The sequence below is a fragment of the Pristiophorus japonicus genome, unplaced genomic scaffold, assembly GCF_044704955.1.
Source record: "Pristiophorus japonicus isolate sPriJap1 unplaced genomic scaffold, sPriJap1.hap1 HAP1_SCAFFOLD_258, whole genome shotgun sequence".
Classification (NCBI taxonomy): domain Eukaryota; kingdom Metazoa; phylum Chordata; class Chondrichthyes; family Pristiophoridae; genus Pristiophorus; species Pristiophorus japonicus.
Genome location: NW_027252318.1, coordinates 693,091 through 706,697, shown reverse-complemented (window position 1 = coordinate 706,697; position 13,607 = coordinate 693,091). Strand labels below are relative to the sequence as shown.

The 13,607-nt window shown below is 45.7% G+C and overlaps 2 protein-coding genes and 1 pseudogene across 10 annotated transcripts in view; 2 read left to right on the top strand and 1 right to left on the bottom strand.

Moving 5' to 3' along the window:
• LOC139247122 (nuclear factor 7, ovary-like) overlaps positions 1-13,607 on the top strand; it is a 640,289-nt gene that overhangs the window by 42,765 nt on the left and 583,917 nt on the right. The gene's annotated exons all lie outside the window — the stretch shown is intronic.
• LOC139247112 (zinc finger protein 432-like) overlaps positions 1-13,607 on the top strand; it is a 521,915-nt pseudogene that overhangs the window by 61,600 nt on the left and 446,708 nt on the right.
• The window catches only part of LOC139247117 (zinc finger protein 432-like), a 420,986-nt gene that overhangs the window by 18,228 nt on the left and 389,151 nt on the right, over positions 1-13,607 (bottom strand). For 3 of the 9 annotated variants that reach the window (XM_070871531.1, XM_070871537.1, XM_070871532.1), the window contains one exon: positions 9,744-9,917. The exons of the other annotated variants lie outside the window; for them this stretch is intronic. The gene's annotated coding sequence lies outside the window, so the exon portion shown is untranslated. The remainder of the gene's footprint in view (positions 1-9,743; positions 9,918-13,607) is intronic. 9 annotated transcript variants of the gene reach the window in all.

Sequence of the window (13,607 nt, the reverse complement as noted above, 5' to 3'; positions counted from 1 at the left end):
TCCAGGTTCTGCAAGTGTTCGATGGTGTCCCGACCTATGACCAGTATGTTGTCCTAGAAAACAACGGTGTGCAGAACCGACTGTGGCAGACTCTCCATGTTCCTTTGGAAAATTGCCGCGGCCGATCGAATCCCAAACGGGCACCTATTGTAGATGAACAGACCTTTGTGCGTGTTGATGCAGGTGAGGCCTTTTGAAGATTCCACCAGCTCCTGCGTCATGTAAGCCAGGTTCAACTTGGTGAATGTCTTTCCTCCAACCAGAGTCGCAAATAGGTCGTCTGCCTTAGGTAGTGGGTACTGGTCCTGCAGCGAAAAACAATTAATCATTACTTTATAGTACCCACAAATTCTGACCGTGCTGTCACCTTTTAGAACTGGAACAATAGGACTGGCCCACTCATTGAAGTCCACCGGCGCGATGATGCCTTCTCACTGCAGCCTGTCCAGCTCAATTTCCACTTTCTCTCACATCATATATGGTACCGCCCATGCCTTGTGTGTACCAGGAACCAAGTGGATCTGCACCTGTGACCCCGAGAAACTGCCGATGCCTGGCTGAAACAATGATGGGAACTTGCTCAGAACCTGGGCACGAGGTGTTGTCGATGGATGAGAATGCTCGGATACTGTCCCAATTCCAATGGATTTTTCCCAGCCAGCTTCTGCCGAACAGTGTGAGGCTATCTCCTGGTACAATTCATAGTGAGAGTTCATGCACTACTCCATCATAGGAGACTTTTACTGCTGCGCTGTCAATTACAGGGATGAGCTCTTTAGTGTAAGTTTTTACCTTGGTATGAACGGAGCTAAGCTTGGGCCTGTGTGCCTTGTTGCACCACAGCCTGTCGAAGGCCTTTTTGCTCATGATAGACTGCCTCGCACCCTTGTCCAGTTCTATGGATACTGGAATTCGATCCAGTTAAACTTTTAGCATGATCGGTGGTGAAGGTGTATACCCTGTACACTCGTGCCTCCTCGGTTCGAGTCTCTAGTTCAGCCTGATCCGCCATGGATCTGTTCTCCTCTGCAACGTGGTGGTTTACAGGATTTGCAGGTCATCTGCACATTCGCTGGAGGTGTCCCATTGTTCCACAGCCTTTGCACACATAGTGTTTGAAGCGGCATTGATGGGCTCGATGATGACCTCCACAGCACCAACAAGGTGTTAACTGCCTCGAATTAATGGTTGATGGTGGGCTCTGGGTCATCTGAGGTCATGCAGCTGCCGGCGTTTACGTTCTGTCATATGCATTTCTGCCTGAAAACGATGTTACTTTGTGTACAGTACTTGCTGAAACCTCTTTATGCTGTGAAATATGTTTAGTGTTATCGCTGGTGGACATAAATGCCTGGGCTATCATAGAAACATAGAAAATAGGTGCAGGAGTAGGCCATTTGGCCCTTCGAGCCTGCACCACCATTCAATAAGATCATGGCTGATCATTCCCTCGGTACCCCTTTCCTGCTTTCTCTCCATACCCCTTGATCCCTTTAGCTGTACGGGACGTATCTAACTCCCTCTTGAATATATCCAATGCACAGGCATCAACAACTCTCTGTGGTAGGGAATTCCACAGGTTAACAACTCTCTAAGTGAAGAAGTTTCTCCATATCTCAGTCCTAAATGGCCTGCCCCTTATCCTTAGACTGTGTCCCCTGGTTCTGGACTTCCCCAACATCGGAGTGAGTGAGTAATGAGTGGGAGAGTGAGTGAGTGAGTGATTTGGTGAATGTGAGTGAGTGAGTGGATGGGTGAGTGAGTGGAATGAGTGAGTGGGTGAGTGAGTGGATGGGTGAGTGGATGGGTGAGTGGATGGGTGAGTGGATGGGTGAGTGGGTGGGTGAGTGTGTGGAGTGAGTGGGTGAGTGAGTAAGTGAGTGGGTGGATGAGTGAGTGAGTGGGAATGAGTAGGTGAGTTAGTGGCTTTGCTCAGATTCGGTGTTTCAACAGTCAACAGTTTGCGAAGGATAACCTCATGGCCAATGTCAAGCACAAAAAAGTCTCTTAGCATTTGCTCAAGGAATCCATCGAATTTGCAATGTCCTGCAAGGCGCCTTAGTTCAGCGACGTAGCTCGTCACTTCCTGGCCTTCAGACTGCTGACACGTGTAGAATCGATACCTCGCCATCAGAACGCTATCCTTCAGATTTAGGTGCTTTCGGACCAGCGTACACAGTTCTTCATAGGATTTGGTTGTTGGTTCCATCGGTGCGAGAAGATTCTTCATGAGGCCACATAGGTTGTTGCCCCGCAGACGGTGAGGAGGATCGCCCTTCGTTTGGCAGTGTTCTTATCCCCTTCCAGCTCATTGACTACAAAGCATTGGTCCATTCGCTCCACGAAGGCCTCCCAATCGTCCCCTTCTGAGAATTTCTCCAGGATACCAACAGTTCTCTTCATTTAAGCGTGGTTGTTCGTTATCTCATCGCCAATTGTTATGCTCATAATAAAGTAATGCAACAGAGTACTGTAGACAATGAGTAAATGTGACCTTAGCTCCTTTATGCAGACTCCATCCAGAATGCTGGTACAGCGTGGGAGGCCTGCTTATATACAGTGCTCCCAAGGGATGCTGGGATCCCTTGGGACTCCAACAGGTAAGCCCTCTGGTGGCAGCATTATACAGGTTGCCTGGGGTTGCATACATGACATAGAAAATAGGTGCAGGAGTAGGCCATTCGGCCCTTCGAGCCTGCACCGCCACTCAACGAGTTCATGGCTGAACATGCAACTTCAATACCCCATTCCTGCTATAGAAACATAGAAAATAGGTGCAGGAGTAGGCCATGACAGGTGGGCCAAGGCAGCAGCATGTTCTGCAGCCAATCGAGGTGCTTGAGGGTTGGAGCCTGAGTCGGGCTATCAGGTGAGTCAGTGTGAAGCCCTCTTCAAGAATTTATCTTTTAACAGTTAAATCGAGGTTTGTTTTCTCAACATAACAGTTTAACATTTGTCAATATCTTGTTTCCCTAGAGTTCCTATTATGAGTTCCAGACACTTCAGTGCCAAGTGGAATAGATGTTGAAAAGATCATTCATTTCCCTCTTACCATGTCACTGTTACTTAAAGGGACAGAGATTGATTTCCCCTCATTATTCAGTCGTAATAGTTAAAGTAACATCCTTCCTATTGGTAGTGAGTCACATTCTGTGCTGGAGGAATAGCTGGCGGCTTCAGCCTTTAAAATACTCCTCCACTTGTTGAAATCCCTCCAAAGCCTCACCCCTGCCTATCTCTGTAACCTCCTCCAGCCCAGCAACCCTCTTAATAGGTTGGGTTTGTTTTCTTTGGAACAGAGGAGGTTGAGGGGAGACCTTATTGAGGTGTATAAAATTGAGAGGGGCCTAGATAGAGTGCATAGGAAGGACCTATTTCCGTTCGCAGAGGGGTCAACAACCAGGGGGCATAGATTTAAAGTAATTGGTAGGAGGATTAGAGGAGAAATTTCTTCACCTAGAGGGTGGTGTGGGGTCTGGTACTCACTGCCTGAAAGGTTGGTAGAGACAGAAACCTTCACCACATTTAAAAAATACTTGGATGTGTACTTGAAGTACTATAACCTACATGGCTACGGACTAAGAGCTGGAAAGTGGGATTAGGCTGGATAGCTCTCTGTCAGCCTGTGCAGACACGATGGGCCTAAATGACCTCCTCCCATGCTGTAAATTTCTATGCTTCTATAATGAGAAACAATTTACAGTGTCGGGGGTCAATGTTGCTGTTAGTTAAAGGTACAGAGATTGATTTACCCTCATTATGCATCTTTAATCGTTAAACAAAAATCTTTCCTGTTAGCAGTGAGTCACATTCTGCACTGGGAGAGACAGCTGGTGGCTTCAACCTTTAAAATACTCCTTGTCCAAATCCCACCAAGGCCTCGCCCCTCACTATCTCTGTAACCTCCTCCAGCCCACCAACTCTCTTAATAAGGAGAAACAATTTTCAGTGTCAGAAGGTTCGGTAACCAGAAGGCACCCATTTAAGGTGATTGGCAAATGAACCAGATGTTACATGAGGGGGAAAAATTAAGCAGCCAGATGTTATGGCCTGGAATGCACTGCCTGTAAGGGTGATGGAAGCAGATTCACGTTACTTTCAAAAGAGATAAATATTTGAGTTGGAAAGATTTGCAGGGTTATGAGGCAAGAGCAGCGGAGTGGCTTGCATCCTCGTGTCTTAAGAGAAGTAGCGGCAGGAATAGTGGATGCACTGGTTGTAATTTATCAAAATTCCCTGGATTCTGGGTAGGTCCCAGCAGATTGGAAAACTGCAAATGTAACGCCCCTATTTAAAAAAGGAGGCAGACAAAAAGCGGGAAACTAGTTAGCCTAACATCTGTGGTTGGGAAAGTGTTGAAGTCCATTATTAAAGAAGCAGTAGCAGGACATTTGGAAAAGCAAAATTCGGTCAAGCAGAGTCAGCATCGATTTATGAAGGGGAAGTCATGTTTGACAAATTTGATGCAATTCTTTGAGGATGTAATGAACAGGGTGGATAAAGGGGAACCAGTGGATCAGGTGCATTTCGACTTCCAGAAGGCATTTGACAAGTTGCCACATAAAAGGTTACTGCACAAGGTAAAAGTTCATGGGGTTGGGGGTAATATATCAGCATGGATAGAGGATTGGCTAACTAACAGAGAACAGAGAGTCGGGATAAATGGGTCATTCTCTGGTTGGCAATCAGTAACTAGTGGGGTGCCGCAGGTATCAGTGTTGGGGCCTCAACTATTTACAATTTATATTAATTACTTGGATGAAGGGACTGAGTGTAACTTAGCCAAATTTGCTGATGATACAAAGATGGGTGAGAAAGCAAGTTGAAAGGAGGACACATATAATCTACAAAGGGATATAGATAGGCTCAATGAGCTGGCAAAAATCTGGCAGATGGACTATAATGTGGTAAAATGTCAAGTTATCCCCTTTGGTGGGAAAAATAAAAAAATAAATTATTTAAATGTGAAAATTACAAAATGCTGTAGTACAGAAGGATCTGGGGGTTCTTGTACATGAAACTAAAAACGTTAGCATGCAGGTACAGCAAGTGATCAGGAAGGCAAATGGAATGCTGCCCTTTATTGCAAGGGGGATGGAGTATAAAAGTAGGGAAGAGTTGCTACAACTGTACAGGGCGTTGGCAAGACCACACCTGGAGTACTGTGCACAGTTTTGGTCTGGAGTGGTCTCTATTCCCGTGCCAAGGGGATTGCTACACCAGATGGGAGGGGCAACATTTGGGGACACTGATTCCCCACCAATTCCCATTCCCCTTCTTTCTGGTGGATAATGGAGGGGCCACTGTGTGTAATGTGCAAGTCAGTAAGAATTGTCAGCAAGCTTTTTCTAATTGGAGATTTTATTCAGTGGAAACTTTCACACACTATTGTAGATTTTGTACCAAAGATCAGTTTAGAATTAAAGTAAAAGTTCATAATTTTATTCCAAACTGAATTTCTGTTGAGAGTCGCTGAATTAAGGGGAAAGGTAACACACAGTGTTTCTTAAATGGACACTGCAGCCCCGAGAACACAACCAGCAATATAGCGAGAATATTAAAGCCTAGCCCAGTTATAGGGTTATTAACATCAGCAGAAACAAACCCCAACTGTCAGAATAAACATGGTTCTGTCAGGATGTGATTAACAGCAGCAATAACAGCAGATTCCAACCCCTGCAGTCACTTGTGAACGCGCTGGTGTTTCAGCAGGTTGGATGACGTACTGCATCCCTTCCCACACACAGAGCAGGTAAACGGCCTCTCCCCAGTGTGAACTCGCATGTGTATCAGCAGGGTGGATGACTGAGTGAATCCCTTCCCTCACCTGCAGCTGCCGACTCTGGCTGGGTTCAGTTCCACACTCACTGGTGCCTCTCCCTCGCCTCCCCTGAAGGTGCTGACTTTGGCTGGGTTCAGTTCTACACTCACCAATTTCTCTCCAATATGTGACCCTTGTGCCCAATCTCCGTGTGAACCTCGACAGTGAGTGTCGACAAGCTATTCCACTGTCCTCACCTGAGGCCTCACACAAATGCACGTGTGAGGCCTCAGGTGAGGACAGTGGAATAGCTTGTGACACTCCACTGCTCGAGGTTCACACGGCAGATTGGGCACAAGGGTCACATATTGGAGAGAAATTGGTGAGTCGTAGAACTGAACCCCTGTGAATGCTGTTGCAAAAGTCAGCACTGTAAGTAGGAACATAGGAACAGGAATAGGCCATTCGGCTCCTTGAGCCTGTCCCACCATTCAATGAGATTGTGGCTGATCAGTATTTTAACTCCGTCTACCTGCCTTGGTTCCATCGCCATTAATACCCTTGCCTAAGGAAATCTATCTATCTCAGTTTTAGAATTTTCAATTGTCCCAGCCTCAGTTTTATGGGGAACAGAGTTCCAGATTTCCACTCGGCTTTAAGAACATCAAAAATATGAGCAGGAGTGGGTTAAACAGCCCCTCGAGCCTGCTGTGCCATTCAATAAGATCAAGGCTGATCTTGTTCTTCAGCTCCACTTTTCCACACTATCCTCGTATCCCATGATTCCTTTACTGTCCAAACAGCTCTCTCTCTCAGCCCTGAATATACTCAACGACTCAGCATCCACAGTACTCTGGGGTAGGGAATTCCAAAGATTCACAACCCTCGGACTACAGAAATTTCTCCACATCTCAGTCCTAAATGGCCGACCCCTTATCCTGAGACTTTGACCTCTAGTTCTGGACTCTCGAGCCAAGAGAAACAGCCACTCAGCATTTGTGTGAGGAAGTGCTTCCTAACCTCACCCTGAACGGCCTGGCTCTGATTTTAAGGTTGTGACCCCTTGTTGTGGACTCTTCCTCCAGAGGAAATAGTTTCTCTCCATCCACCCGATCAACTTCTTTAATCATTTAAACACCTCAATTAGATCACCCTTTAATCTTCTATATTCAATGGAATACAAGCCTAGTCTGTGCAACCTGTCCTCATAATTTTTACAGGATTAATAAATGGTCTCCTGGTAAAGGATCCACTGGGAAAGAGTGATCATAGCTTGGTTGAATATCAAATTCAGTTGGTGGGTAAGAAAGTTGGATCTCAAACCAGTGTTCTAAGCTTAAATAAAGGAGACTACAAAGGTATGAAGGCAGAGCTGGCTAAAGTGGACAGGGAAAATAGATTTAAAGTGTAACACGGTTGATGAACAGTGGCAGACATTTAAGGAGATATTTCATAGCTCTCAACAAAAATATATTCCAATGAGAGGGAAAGACTTTAACAAATGGGATAACCATCCGTGGCTAACTAAGAAAATAAGGGAGGGTATCAAATTGAAAACAATGTCATACAAAATGGCCAAGCTTAGTGGGAGGCTAGAGGATTGGGAAACTTTGAAAAACCAGCAAACAATGACTAAAAACATAATAAAGGGAAGATAGATTAGGAAAGTAAACTAGCAAGAAATCTAAAAACAGAGTTTCTACAGGTATATAAAAAGGAAGAGTGGCTAAAGTAAATGTTCGTCCCTCTAGATTTATTAGCCCCACCCTTTCTCTTTAGGAGAACGTACTTGCTCTGAACCCTCTATCTCCCCCTTGAATGCATCCCACTGCTCGGACACTGAGTTACCTTCAAGTAGCTGTTTCCAGTCCACTTTGGCGAAATCACATCTCAGCTGAGTAAAATTAGCTTTTCCCCAGTTGAAAACTTTTATTCCTGGTCCATCTTTGTCCTTTTCCATGGCTACCGTAAATCTGACTGAATTATGATCACCAGCACCAAAGATGCTCTCCCACTGATACCCCTTCCACCTGCCCAAGCTTCATTCCCTAAAACTAAGTCCAGAACCGCCCCCTCTCTTGCTGGGATTGCTACGTACTGGCTAAAAAAGTTCTCCTGAATACATTTTAAAAATTCTGCTCCCTCTATACCATTCACACTAATTCTATCCCAGTTAATATTAGGGTCGTTGAAATCTACGAGTATTACTGCCCTATTGTTTTTGCACCTGTCAGAAATGTGCCTACATATTTGCTCTTCTGTCTCCCTCTGACTGTTTGGGGGTCTATAGTACATCCCCAGTAGTGTGACTGTCCCTTCTTCAGTTCTCCCATGTAGCCTCATTTGATGATCCTTCTGACACATCATCCCTCCTCACAGCTTTAATTGTTTCTTTAATCAATACTGCAATGCACCCTCCTTTTTTACCCCCATCTCTATCTCGTCTGAAAACCCTGTAACCAGGAATGTTGAGCTGCCATTCCTGCCCTTCTTTTAGCCATTTCTCAGTAATAACTACAATATCATACTCCCACGTGTCTGTCTGTGCCCTCAGCTCATCTGTCTTATTCCCTAGACTCCTTGCATTGAAGAATATATTATGTTTAACAAATTTTCTGGAGTTCTTTGAGGCTGTAATGAACAGGGTGGATAAGAGGGAACCAGTGGATGTGATGTGTTTGAATTTCCAGAAGGCATTCGATAAGGTGCCACATAAAAGGTTACCACAAGATAAAAGCTCATGGGGTTGGGGGTAATATATTAGCATGGATAGAGGATTGGCTAACTAACAGAAAACAGAGTCGGGATAAATGGTTCATTCTTGGGTTGGCAATCAGTATCGAGTGGGGTGCTGCAGGGAACAGTGCTGGGATCCCAATTATCTACAACCTATATTGAAGAAGAGACCGAGGGTAACGTAGCCAAGTTTGCTGATGATACAAAGATGGGAGGTAAAACAGTGCGGACACAAAAAACCTGTAAAAGGACACAGACAGGCTAAGGGAGTGGGCAAAAGTTTGGCAGATGGAGTATAATTTTGGAAAGTGTGAGGTTATGAACTTTGGCAGAAAAAAATAAAAGAGCAAGTTATTATTTAAATGGAGATAAATTGCATAGTGCTGCAGTACAGCGGGACCTGGTGCATGAAACGCAAAAGGTTAGTATGCAGGTACAGCAAGTGATCAGGAAGGCCAATGGAATCTTGGCCTTTATTGCAAAGGGGATGGAGTATAAAAGCAGGGAAGTCTTGCTACAGTTATACAGGGTATTGGTGAGGCCACACCTGGAATATTGCATACAATTTTGGTTTCCATATTTAAGAAAGGATATACTTGCTGTGAAGGCAATTCAGAGAAGGTTCACAATGTTGATTCCAGAGATGAGGGGGTTGACTTTAGAGGAAAGGTTGAGTAGGTTGGGCCTCTACTCATTGGAATTCAGAAGAATGAGAGGTGATCTTACCGAAACGTATAAGTTTATGAGGGGGCTTGTCAAGGTGGATGCAGAGAGGATGTTTCCACTGATAGAGGAGACTAGAATTAGGGGGCATAATCTTAGAATAAGGGGCTGCCAATTTAAAATTGAGATGGAGGAATTTCTTCTCTCTGAAGCAGTGAATTCCACAGATTTATAACCATCTGAGAGCTGTGGAAGCTGGGTCATTGAATAAATTTAAGACAGAGATAGACAGTTTCTTAACTGATAAGGGAATAAGGGATTATGGGGAGCGGGCAGGGAAGTGGACTTGAGTCAATGATTGGATCAGCCATGATCATGTTAAATGGTGGAGCAGGCTCGAGGAATAGCCTACTCCTGCTCCTATTTCTTATGTTCTTATGTAAGGAGAAGTACTCTCAAATTTATGGGGGACTGGGATTTGTCCATAAGAGTAATTGAAGGTATGAGAACTGAAATATTCAAATTAGAAAGGAGAAAATGCGCAAAATGGTGCAGTCGGTAACAGGACATCAATTAGTCTCACCTTATCTTGGAAACGTCAATTATCGACACACTGTGTTGTTTGAAATATCAAAATATTCAACTCCAGCCCAGTTATAGGGGTTATCAACTTCAGCAGAACAAACTCCAACTGACAGAACAAACACGATTCAGTCAGGATGCGAGTAACACCAGCAATAATAGTAGAATCCAACCCCTGCAGTCAAAATGGATAGAGGATTGGTTAACTAACACAAAACAGATTCAGGAAAAATGGGTCATTTTTCGGTTGGCAAACTGTAACTAGTGGGGTGCCGCAGGGATCAGTTCTGGGGCTTCAACAATTTACAATTTATGTTAATGACTTGGATGAAGGGACTGAGTGTAACGTAGCCAAATTTGCAGATGATACAAAGATAGGTGGGAAAGCAAGTTGTGAGGAGGACGCAAATAATCTACAAAGGGATATAGATAGGCTCAATGAGCGGGCAAAAATCTGGCAGATGGACTATAGTGTTGTAAAATGTCAGGTTATCCCCTTTGGTAGGAAAAATAAAAAAGCAAATTATTATTTAAATGGAGACTATTACAAAATGCCGTAGTGCAGAGGGATCTGGGGGTTCTTGTACATGAAACTCAGCATGCAGGTACAGCAAGTAATCAGGAATGCAAATGGAATGCTGGCCTTTATTGCAAGAGGGATGGAGTATAAAAGTAGGGAAGTCCTGCTACAACTGTACAGGGCGTTGGTAAGACCACACCTGGAGTACTGCGCACACTTTAGGTCTGGACTTGTCTCCATTCCCGTGATGAGGGGATTGCCAGATGGGAGTATAATGTGGATAAATGTGAGGTTATCCACTTTGGTGGCAAAAACGTGAAGACAGAATATTATCAGAATGGCGGCAGATTAGGAAAAGGGGAGGTGCAACGAGACCTGGGTGTCATGGTTCATCAGTTTTTGAAAGTTGTCATGACGGTACAGCAGGCGGTGAAGGCGGCAAATGGTATGTTGGCCTTCATAGCTAGGGGATTTGAGTATAGGAGCAGGGAGGTCTTACTGCAGTTGTACAGGGCCTTGGTGAGGCCTCATCTGGAATATTGTGTTCAGTTTTGGTCTCCTAATCTGAGGAAGGATGTTCTTGTTATTGAGGGAGTGCAGGGAAGGTTCACCAGACTGATTCCCGGGATGGCAGGACTGACATATGAGGAGAGACTGGATCAACTGGGCCTTTGTACATTGGAGTTTAGAAGGATGAGAGGGGATCTCATAGAAACATGTAAGATTCTGACAGGACGGGACAGGTTAGATGCGTGTAGAATATTCCCGATGTTGGGGAAGTCCAGAATCAGGGGACACAGTCTTAGGATAAGGGGTAGGCCATTTAGGACCGAGATGAGGAGAAACTTCTTCACTCAAGAGTTGTGAACCTGTGGAATTCTCTGCCGCAGAGAATTGTTGATGCCAGTTCATTGGATATATTCAAGAGGGAGTTAGATATGGCCCTTACGTCTAAGGGGATCAAGGGGTATGGAGAGAAAGCAGGAAAGGGGTACTGAGGCAATGATCAGCCATGATCTTATTGAATGGTGGTGCAGGCTCGAAGGGCCGAATGGCCTAATCCTGCACCTATTTTTGATGTTTCTATGAGTGGAACCAGGGAGTGAACCTGAAGGTGCTGACTGTGGCTGGGTTCAATTTTACACACTCTGGTTTCCCTCCTTCTCCTCCCCTGATGGTGCAGACTCTGGCTGGGTCCAGTTCTGCACTCACTGCTTCCCCTCCCTCTCAAATGAGCTTACTCTGGCTGGGTTAAGTTCTACACTCACTGGTTCCCCTCCCTCTCCTACCCTGAAGGGGCTGGGTCCAGTTCTGCACTCACCGGTTCCCCTCCCCTGAAGATGCTGACTCTGACTGGGTTCAGCTCTACACTCACTAGTTCCCCTCCCTCTACTCCTGTGAAGATGCTGACTCTGTCTGGGTTCAGTTCTACACTCACTGGTTACCCCTCCCTGTCCAAAAGGAGCTGACTCTGGCTGGGTTCAGTTCCACACACGCTTGTTCCCCTCTCCTCCCCTGAAGGGGCTCACTCGGGGTGGGTTCAGATATAGACTCATTCGTTCCCCTCCCTCTGCTCCCCTGAAGAAGCTGACTATTGTTGTGTTCAATTTTACACTCACTGGTTCCCCTCCCTCTCCTCCCCTGAAGGTGCTGACTCTGGCTGAGTTCAGTTCTGCGCTCACTGGTTGCCCTTGCATGAAGGTGCTGAGTGTGGCCGCGTTCAGTTTTACACTCACTGGTTCCCCTCCCTCCCCTCCCCTGAAGGTGCTGACTCTGGCTGGGTTCAGTTCGCACTCGCTTGTTCCCCTCTCCTCCCCTGTCGGTGCTGACTTGGGGTGGGTTCAGATATAGTGTCATTGGTTCCTCTCTCTCTCCTCCTCTGAAGGTTCCCCTCCCTCTCCTCCCCTGAAGGGGAGCCATTGGTTCCCCTCCCTCTCCTCCTCCTCCTCCTCCTCCTGTGCTATGTGGGAAATCAGGAACACTTCTATGTTTGCAGGAAGTGTATCCAGCTGCAGCTCCTGACAGACTGCATTGCAGCACTGGAGCTGCACATGGATTCACTCTGGAGCATCCGCGATGCTGAGGATGTCGTGAATAGCACGTTTAGTGAGTTGGTCACACTGTAGATAAAGTTTACACAGGCAGATAGGGAATGGGTGACCATCAGGCAGAGCAGTGGAAGGAAGGTAGTGCAGGGGTCCTCTCCCTCCAAAACAGATACACCACTTTGGGTACTGTTGGAGGAGATGACTCATCAGAGGAAGGCAGCAGCAGCCAAGTCCATGGCACCAGGGGTGGCTCTGCTGCGCAGGAGGGCAGGAAAAAGAGTGGGAGAGCTATAGTTGTAGGGGATTCTATTGTAAGGGGAATAGATAGGCATTTCTGCGGTCGCAACCGAGACTCCAGGATGGTATGGTATGTTGCCTCACTGGTGCAAGGGTCAAGGATGACTTGGAGCGGCTGCAGTGCATTCTGGAGGGGGGTAGGGGGGGGGTGTGAACAGCCAGTTGTCGTGGTGTGAAAGGGCAGATTACAAATTGTAATTACAATTCATAATAATAATTAGGATGTTTTAAAATGGAGTTAACAGGTTTTTTAAGATGGATCCCACAGCCTGTTTTTCAAACTGTGGGAAGCATGTGTGGGATGCCTTCCACAGAGGAGCAGATGTTCCAATTCATAGACCAAAGGCCTGAGGAGCCAGGCACAGACACAGATAACAGAATTTGAATTGTTTAAAAAGAATCATAACAACATGTATCTGGAATTACCAATTAAGGCATATAGAAGGCAGATTGGAGGAAGCACCCGACCAATCAATCATGTGTTAATCAATCAGCACGTATTAATTGTAACTTACGTAATTACGTAATGCTATAATCTGAAACTGTATAAAATAAGATGTCTGTGGCAGTTTCTTTGAGCATTCCTTCAAGGATAACTCTCCTGCCGGCTTGTATCTTTTATTAATAAAAACTGCATTTACTTTAAGGCTAACGGACTCCGAGTGGTGGTTTGAAGTTAACCCTAACAACTTGGCATAGTCGGGCAGGATCTACTGCAGGGGAAGATTCAACTCAAACTGCCAAACCGAGTGAGTAGAGAATTATCGAGAAATTCTCCTCCCAAAGTCCCAGCCAGAGATCCAACAAATCTGAAGCAGAGTCCGTGCAGCCGGTAAATCCAGCCGAGGGGTGTGTCAGAACACTGTAAGTAGATACGTGTGTCAGGAGAATAAGTACGTATACGGGATATCGGGGAAAAAGCCTCGGTGGAAAAAGCTCCGCATAAGTAAAGGCGGAAAAACGGGAACTGGGAAAAAAGCCCCGGTGTAAGAAATGGCAA